At 31.5% G+C, this 9576-nt stretch overlaps 1 long non-coding RNA gene across 1 annotated transcript; it reads left to right on the top strand.

Moving 5' to 3' along the window:
• Positions 1 to 4941: 4941 nt before the first annotated feature.
• LOC139489700 (uncharacterized) lies at positions 4942 to 7769 on the top strand. The gene is made up of 4 exons (XR_011656225.1): positions 4942 to 5104; positions 5948 to 6082; positions 6912 to 7049; positions 7664 to 7769. It is a non-coding gene; the product is annotated as an uncharacterized lncRNA (long non-coding RNA).
• The last annotated feature ends 1807 nt before the right edge of the window (positions 7770 to 9576 follow it).

Raw genomic sequence — 9576 nt, 5'->3', positions numbered from 1 at the left:
ATCATCTATTTTAATTAAGATTAATTCGTATTGAATATAACAAACACAGCTGATTTTGTACCATTTTAGCTTTGAATACCATATTTTGTCAAATGCCCGTTCGAGGTACATTTACGTGTTCGCTTATTTAAGGGTTTAACAAACATTTATTGCGAATAATAAATAATGCGTTACATGACGGATGCTTTGTAAACATGTTTTCTGATTTATAAGCAAATGAAAGAAAAACTGATTAGTACAAAGTAAGTTCAAAATTGTCTTTCAAATATTGGAATAAATTCTAAAACGATCCAATTATTTTGTAAATGATATTATATTTCGGAGAATTCGGAAACTTGCACGTATGACACGGATGCAGGTAGTACAAGTTTGCGTGTTAAATGACACTACATTTTTTTTGTACTTACTTGTTATTTATTCATAATGTGAAGAGATTATATGAAATAAATTGTAGTTGAACAACGGATGAAGGGATTTAAGTTGTATATAACGAATACCTCAACTATTCCGCCTACTGGTTATCTCTGTTACGAAGATCTGGGTCCTGATCCTCCAAATATTAGGCAAAATATTTCCTGCAATCAACTTGGACGATATGTCATTTATTATGATGATGTGCCAGAACAGGGTAAATCAGGAAGTGTTATTGAATTATGCTATGTCTCCATTAATGGTAAGTTGTGTGTTACGGTGTAAAGACATTTTTCCAAAGATAATTATATAGTAGACATTATTTCTATGGCAAACAAACAGTTTAACGTAAAATGATTTTTTTAAGTCCAATTAAGATTTAATTTTTTTATTTCAATCGGATTAAAATACAGATCTAGCTTACAAGGATATGAAAATGCTCAATTCTACTTTCAGTAAAACGGCCTTTTGAGATCATCAGTATCGTCACTGATGAGTCTTATGTAGACGAAACGCGCGTCTGGCGAACTAAATTGAAATCCTGGTACCTTTGATAACTATTATTGTTGAAACGATTCAAACTTTCAGAAGTTTGAAGGCAGACATAAATTTTCATTGAGTGATATTTTTGTTGATGATCAAAACAGAAAGTAGACAGTATAATTGTTCTTGTACGCAACCAATGGTCACATTGTTCAACGTCAAAAGTTTCAGATAAATAAAATATTCTAAGAATCTTACTCCCAAAGGTCTGTACTTTGCAACTACGGTTAGGCCAATGTGAGTTACTGTAATTTCTAAATTCTTAAAACTACATGCACTGCTTTCACCATTTGCAATCATTTTAATAACTTGTTAGACCATTTTTTTAAATAATTAATATGGTATCAGTGCATAGCGTTTTTGATAACAGACACTTTCAAATATGCTTGTATTATTTATGTTTAATCACTCAATATGTTTTAAGTGTTTTTCCCATACTTCTCAGGTTGTCCGAAAAATCTTTGGGGAATAAATTGCACTAATTCCTGTACAAAACGATGTGTAGACCAACATTGCTATCCTGGAAATGGTTCGTGCGTATGGGGATGTAACACTAAACACTGTTTGGGTGATATTTGCAATAAACACACTGCAGTTTGTACACACGGTTGTAAAAAAAAACGAACTGGAAAATATTGCAACGAGTGTAAGTATTTTTACGCATACGTTTTAACATAACATGACAATTTGTTTTGCATGCATTGAATTGATTCTAACTCTTACTTTCAAAGTCGATGGACAGATAGATCACTCAGAGCACGTTCAGTAGTGAATCATGCTACATTTTATTGAAAATAAATCTTATTTTGAAATACCTTTAATTTGTTTCCTGATAATTACATTACAGATTTTATAATGTAATGTAGGAACATGTATTTTGATAAATTTGTATTGATGCTAATTAAACAGCAGTGCTGTTCTTTTTCCAGCATTAAAGTTTGATATTCAGAATTGTAAGAAACAATTTAGCAGAACTAGCCCTTCACAGTTCTTTTACATTGCACATCTGATGTTTTTGCACGGAAACAATGACACAGGACATATATTTGATACTTATACCGCTTGGTTATTTCTCCTTATCAACATGCTACTTCTCTTTTATAGATAACATTGCAACTGATGCTTTAGTCTCACAAATTTCAAGTGTTACCAAAACGGCCCATCTTACAAATGATGGAAATAACACATCGTGTTTCAAAACACAAGGAACTAACATACGGATTCAGGTTGACATGAACGAAATCAGAATTGTAACAGAAATTCATCTTACTGGCAAAGGTATGTTTAAGTGCCAATGTTTTTTTTCCTTGAAAGGTAAGTAAATTCAACTATTAAAATCAAATAGCAATTAACATCTATAAAATTATTATTGGTTGAAATAAATGAGTTATCTAAAGTTTTATAACAATACAAGATATAAATATATCTTCTTAGTTCACGGTGCATAACAGATTAACATGGTTTTGAAGTTTGCCTTGTGTTTTTAAGGAAAAGTATCGACATTTGATATAATATAAGTTGATATACATTGTAACTATTGAAAGCTCCAACAATTTGAACATGAGAATTCTGGCGTAACAAAAATAATCAGAAAAAACCCTTTGATTACTTGTTTTATTAATATGTGATATGCATTCATTTACTTATTTCAATGTGTAATGTAGTCGTGACTTGAGAAATGCCTTAACCGAGGGAAAAGGCAAAAGATACATGAGAACAAACAAATCTGCATTGATCTTTGTGCGTATTTTATTTTACTTATCCTCCCAGAGCAACTGAGATCACCCCTAGTTTTTTGTGGGGTTCGTGTTGCTTATTCTTTACTTTTCTATGTTGTGTCATGTGTTCTATTGTTTGTCTATTTGTCTTTTTTCATTTTTAGCCAGGCGTTGTCAGTTTACTTTCGATTTATGAGTTTGACTGTCCCTCTGGTATCTTTAGTCCCTTTTTTTTTAATTTTAAAATGATTATATCATTAAAACTATTAGTTTAAGACAAATGGGACTATCAGTTATTCTTGAAGAATAATATGAACTACTTCAAAGCATGAACTTTACCCTTAACCATTAGTTTTCACTTAACTCAAACGCTTTAATAAAATTGAAGAATTTAAAAAGTTGCTCTGTGTTACATATTTTATTTGTTTTTCGTTTATTTTTTTTAACTTAAATTAGGTCGTTAGTTTCGGGCATTTTATAGCTGATTGTGTGGTACGGGCTTTGCTCGTTGTTAAAGACCATACGGTGAAATCCAGTTGTTAATTTCTGTGTCGTTTAGTCCCTCATGAAAATTTCTCTCATTGGCAATCGTACCACATCTTCTTTTTATTTAAGGAATGCCTGTAATACTTTTTCTGCTATGAAGAAATAACATAAAAAATGTTGTGCACACTGCATAACGTGCGTAGCGTGTTATTTAACAGTGTGCACCACATTTTTTATGTTATATCGAATAGACTGACAAAATATATAGTTTATATTTCTTATAATTTAATTCTAAATTCCATTTTAAACCGGAGTAAATCATGAAAAAAAGGTTGATGACGTCTTGGTCACCTGACAATATTGTGTCTATGATATGATAAACAAAACGACGTGAGCCAATCAGAAGACGCGTTACATCCAAAATTAAATTATTCTTAAATGATTAAACAAACCAAGTGAATCATAGAGTTATTTCAAAGGCATACATGTTCCATATAACGTACAAATATTTCTTAAAGTGGTCTAGATCCCAACTCCAAACCATATTTAGTCCTATTTGTCATGTCAAATGATTTGAATAATTTACAGAGTTAGTAAATAAAGGCAACAGTAGTATACCGCTGTTCAAAACTCATAAATCCATGGACAAAAAACAAAATCGGGGTAACAAACTAAAACCGAGGGAAACGCTTTAAATATAAGAGGAGAACAACGACACAACACTAAAATGTAATGCACACAGAAACGGACTAAGCATCAGACAAAATCCCACGAGAATAACAAATATAACATCAAAACCAAATACATGACTTTGGGATAGACAAGTACCGTGACACGTTTTTATCGCAATGTGAAATTACACTAAATATTAGGAGAAAACAAACGACGCAACGTTTAAATGTAACACACACAGAAACGAACAATAATATAACAATGGCCATATTCCTGACTTGGTACAGGACATTTTTTAAAGGAAAAAACGGTGGGTTGAACCTGGTTTTGTGGCATGCCAAACCTCGCACTTTAATGGCAATGTTAAATATAACATTGAAATGACAACATAATATTACAGGACTACAATACAAATAAATAGGAGAACGTATTAGATAAAGAAACACATGATTAATGGATAACAAAAAGCATCAGGTTTAAAATTCAATACGCCAAAAACGCATGGGTCATATTTATTCCCTATAATTTGATTACTTTTAAATATTTTGTAAGTCGGCAAGATCCTCGACCCCTAATCATACATTTTCTGGTTTGACATTAATAGGTAGATTTAATGAAGTACCAAGAGATCATCCCAATCTTCTATCATAAGAGACTGTTTTGTTTTCCTTGTAAATATTAAGGTTCCAAACTTAAAGATGAATTGATTGAATCAAAGAGAAAGTCTTGATGGGTTTATTCTTATTTTAAAAGACTTCTTAACAGCATCCTGTTGCAATCGTGTCGTGTTTGAACAATAAATTACTACACACAAAAAATTAGTTTGAGATATCTAATGGTTTATTGGTTAGTAAAAACAATACTTGTGAATCTCAATTATCTAGTATACAAAAAACCTAATAATATCAATCTTGTCCATGTTTAAATCATCATTTATGATGAATATCATATTTTCTTGAGTAGCATTGATAAAATCGGATGGAAATTTTGAGATTGTAACCCGGATTTAAAAAAAAAATTTGTTATGAGTTTCGAACAGCGGTATACTACTGTTGACTTTATTATGTTTTCAGTAAACAGTACGAACAGCAACCTTGAATATAAATTTTACGCCTCAAATTCAAGTAATGAGCTAGAAAAAGGAACTATTCTGTATCGAGAAGGAAGTTTACCAAACAATATCAACCGTTATTCCACTTTCAGATACTTGACATTTATGTCATCTTTCAAGACTGCGTCAGTGGAACTGGAAATTTGTGAAATAGGAATCGTTGGTGAGTATTTAACTCGAAACGACTTATATAAAACCTTAAATGATTAAAATGAATTAAGTTACATATCGTTCGTTAAATATTTGCCAAAAAGATGCTCACATATAAAAGTTAGTATCTACTATATATATATATATATATATAGCTAGCACTAGAAATCTGGATTTGTTTCACAAGTTCTGTTTTAATCGATAACGAGCCATAATAATTGAAGATGATAACAAATCTATGCTAGAGGTTTATAACATGTAAAAGCTTCAGTAATACATGTACGTCGTAATCGGGGAAATAAGACAGGCCTGGGATGGTGACTACGATTGAACAATGTCACTTTTGCCAGACACTGGTAACACTTCATGAAATTTCATTTCTTAGACTTTAGAAATATGATACTTTCTTACATTTTTTTTTTAATTTTGTCATATTTTCTTCGTTTACCGTTATTGTAATACAATGACGTATATCTTCATTGCATTGCTGACTGTCATACGGTATATGTGTATCGAAAATTGAAAAGAGCACACACCGAAAAAGTATGCTGTTATTCAAATAGTCTAAGACTTTTCAAATCAAAATACAGTGAGCAGTAGCTTTGTCTTAACGATGCTACCGTTTATCTAATAAATAGGATTTTGAATAACAACAAAAAACTTTATTTTTTTAGTAGTTTTACCTACACTTCATTTTAATGTTGAAGTAGATTATAATTTTTTTTCTTACATTTGTCATCATCTACAAGTTGTGTCTTATTATATTAACTTGAAGGACAAACTTCGATAACATCTCAAAACTATTAAAATAATTGTGTCAGAAAAAGTATTGTATATCGGGTTATTTGATTTAAAGGTTGTCCTTCTTCAAATTATGGTAAACTTTGTAAAAAGAATTGTCCCGAAAACTGTCATGGACCGTGTGACCTGGAAACCGGACGATGCATATCTGGATGTTCAAATGGATGGATTGGAGAAAAATGTGAAGAGGGTATTGAATATCAAATATATTACTTATTTTAAACATAGTTTGCTATCATTTGAGAAATTAAGAGTTAACATTGTAGAGTTGTTAAGGGTACCTTAAGTAAGTAAAACCAATGTTAAAAGAAGAGAGATAGTCTTTTATTAGATCTTAGATAGTAGAACAATGATATTGTGATCGATATATTAACCATATTTTTAACATGTTTATTGACAAAAGTAAAAACCATTTTGTTTCTACATGTATTTCACTCAAACGATGTCACTATATACTATGTATTTTCATTTCGAGTTGAAATATTTCGGTTCCATAGATCACTCAAGGTAATGGTACATAAGAAGACACCATTGATATGTATATACATCAGAAAATAGCCAGTCAACACTGAGGTTCGAACCCACTCGTGCGGGTGCACGCGACTCTAATCTTAATTGACTAGTATTGTCAGTTTTCCTATCGTAGATCGATGGTTTTTTCCGGGCACTCCAGCTTCCTCCACCAATAAAAAAATGGCCGCCACGAAATAACCTAAATGCGGTGCTTAAATGTGGCGTTCAAACACCAAAAATCAACGGAAAATAAATAAAACAGATGACTAATAAAGTCAACAGTAGTATACCGCTGTTCGAAATTCATAAATCGATAGAGAAAAAACAAATCCAGGTTACAAACTCTTAGGTTAACGTATCAAATAGGAAAAAACTACGACACAACAGAAACACAACACCAAAATGTAACACACACAGAAACGGACTATAATGTAACAATGGCCATTTGCCTGACTTGGTACAGGACACTAAAATATTCTAATTTGACTGATACCTTGATTTTACAGCGTGCACTTCTGGTTTTTATGGAAAGGAGTGTTTTCTCAATTGTTCAATAAACTGTTTAACGCCACCATGTGATCATACGACTGGAAAATGCACTGGTGGGTGCACTATAGGATGGAAGGGATTCAATTGTACACAAGGTGGGAAGAATTCTTCTGTATAATTTTGTATAAGTTATAGAACTATACTTCTAGATATTTAGAATATCAAATGGTAATTTTTATACATTTACTGTTTGTAAAAGTATAGATTATTCGAAGGACTAATGATTGTCTCATCCAAGGCATAGATTACCTTGGCTGCATTTGTCATTTTTTTGGACATTTTGGGTCCTCAATGCTCTTCAACTTTGTACCTGTTTTTGCTTTCTAAATATTTTAATATGAGCGTCACTGATGAGTCTTATGTAGACGAAACGCGCGTCTGGCGTATTAAATTATAAACCTTGTACCTTTGATAACTAATAATACAAATTAAACAAACACATTTTTATTTTATAGAAGATATGTTAATGTGATGAAATAAATGACAGAACAATAAGAGTAATCTGATTTTAACCTTTGAGTATGTACAAGTTTTTTTTTTAAATAAACGAAATGTGTGTAGTATCATAAGATAAGTAATAGGGATCAGAAGAGGGTCTTTCCGTTTTGAATTTTCCAGGGAGTTCAGTATTTTTTGTGATTTTACTTTTTTTATGAAACACAGCAAGAACTTACTAATCATAATTGTTTAATCTCAGAACATGTTTCAGTGGGATCTGATAAGCAAGAAGATACTAACGGAGCAACGATAGGTGGAATCATTGCTGCTATCATTGGGGTTATTTTAATAATCTTAGCAGTATTTATTATTTACAAGTAAGTTCATTATTCATAGAAAGTATCATCTTGAAAATAGAATTGCTATGAATGCTAATTTTCAAATTTATTCAATCGTGTAGTGGAATGAATTATTGGTGGATTCTTATAAATTCTATATAACTTTTGGACTATTTAAATCTCGGTCTATTTCTAAAATTAATTCTTACATACTTTGATGTTTTAATCCTGCATGCTAACATTGCGCATGTGAAATTTTCAAATTGTTTGTATATACATTGACCGACAAATTTATGTGACGTATAGAAATTTCTGACGTCAGAAACGCGAATCAATGAATGTGTTTGTAGATGTTTTTTTGTGTTCTGTTAAATTGTTCCTACTGAACTTGTTACACGATGATGACTGCTGTTCCCATATTTTGACTATTTTATTTATTATGTCTGTTTAGTTCAGGCATCATTGTATATATAACGGAATTTGGTGAGACTGTCATCAAAGTTAGAGGTTTCGCGCTATAAAACCAGCTTCAATTCATTTAAGTCGAATAATTTGTCAGAACATCAAAACAAAAGCGAAATAAAGTTGTATTAGATGAAACAAACATATTATTATGATTGGTTCTTGTAATGGACATTTTTTCCTATATTACTTTTATATTTATATTGAGTTTGAGTATGTAATATCGGCAGCCTAGTTGCTCTGTGCTACGGTAATGGCATCACAGTATGGACTGTCTTTTATGTCATGCCATTATCGTGGTTTTTATAAAATTTGCAATAATAATAAGTTTTAGGACATCATTTGACAATAAGGAATGTATCTCCTTGATGTATATCTCTGATTGTTTGTCCGATTCTAAATATACTTTTGGTTCTGTATCAGCTCGTCAACGTTTGTTATAGGTTTTATACTTGAAACATGGAGTATTGTTATGTGTAAACTAGTATGTCTGTTTTATTCACGCATCGTTGTAAATATAATGGAATTTGATGCGACTGTCATACACGTTAGAGGTTTTGCGCTATAAAACCAGGTTCAATGCACCATTTTCTACATTTGAAAATGTCTGTACCAAGTCAAGAATATGACAGTTGTTGTCCATGCGTTTGATGTGTTTCATCATTTGTATTTGCCATTTGATTAGTGACTTTCCGTTTTGTAGTTCCTCGGAGTTCAGTATTTTTGTGATTTAACTTTTTACATTATTTGGCGAAATTTATTTGAGGTGCTATAATATTTATTTGACACCATGGTACCTCCAGGTCAGTTAGCAATTAAGTTATTAAGTTACACATGTGTATTCACACTTTACGGGCCGAGGCGGTCGAGTCGTCTAAGTGGTCAAACTGCTGAACTCTAGCCTGGCAATACTAAGATTGTGAATACAAATCTTGTACGTGACAGGTGTGATAAGTTTATCAGTTTGTAGTGAAAACCGTTTTTTTTCTTCGGCTTTACTGTGTTTGCTTTGTCTTTTTATATTGAAATATTGACCTACAGTGATTATTATCAACAGCTTACCAACAGTTTACCAAAGTTAATTAGCAATCCCTAGATCGTCTTTAAAATGCAATTTGTTTTCCAAATTAATACGGCAAAAACAGATCTTCTTTCAAACAAGACTGAAAACGAGGTGTTTTATTCAAATCCTATTTAAAATAAGTATTAAGAAACACGATACCAAATATATATTGACGACTGTAAGAACCTATAAGATGACTTCGAAATAGAGTTTTACAAATACTCTGAGATACAGAATTATGATAAAACATTTCACACGTCTATTCGCTTAACAATTGCAACATTAAAATAACTTTCAAAATTGAAACAACAACCACAATAT

This window comes from Mytilus edulis, chromosome 1, assembly GCF_963676685.1.
Source record: "Mytilus edulis chromosome 1, xbMytEdul2.2, whole genome shotgun sequence".
Lineage (NCBI taxonomy): Eukaryota > Metazoa > Mollusca > Bivalvia > Mytilida > Mytilidae > Mytilus > Mytilus edulis.
The sequence above is the reverse complement of the archived record's forward strand: the minus strand, read 5'-3'. Positions and strand labels throughout refer to the sequence as shown.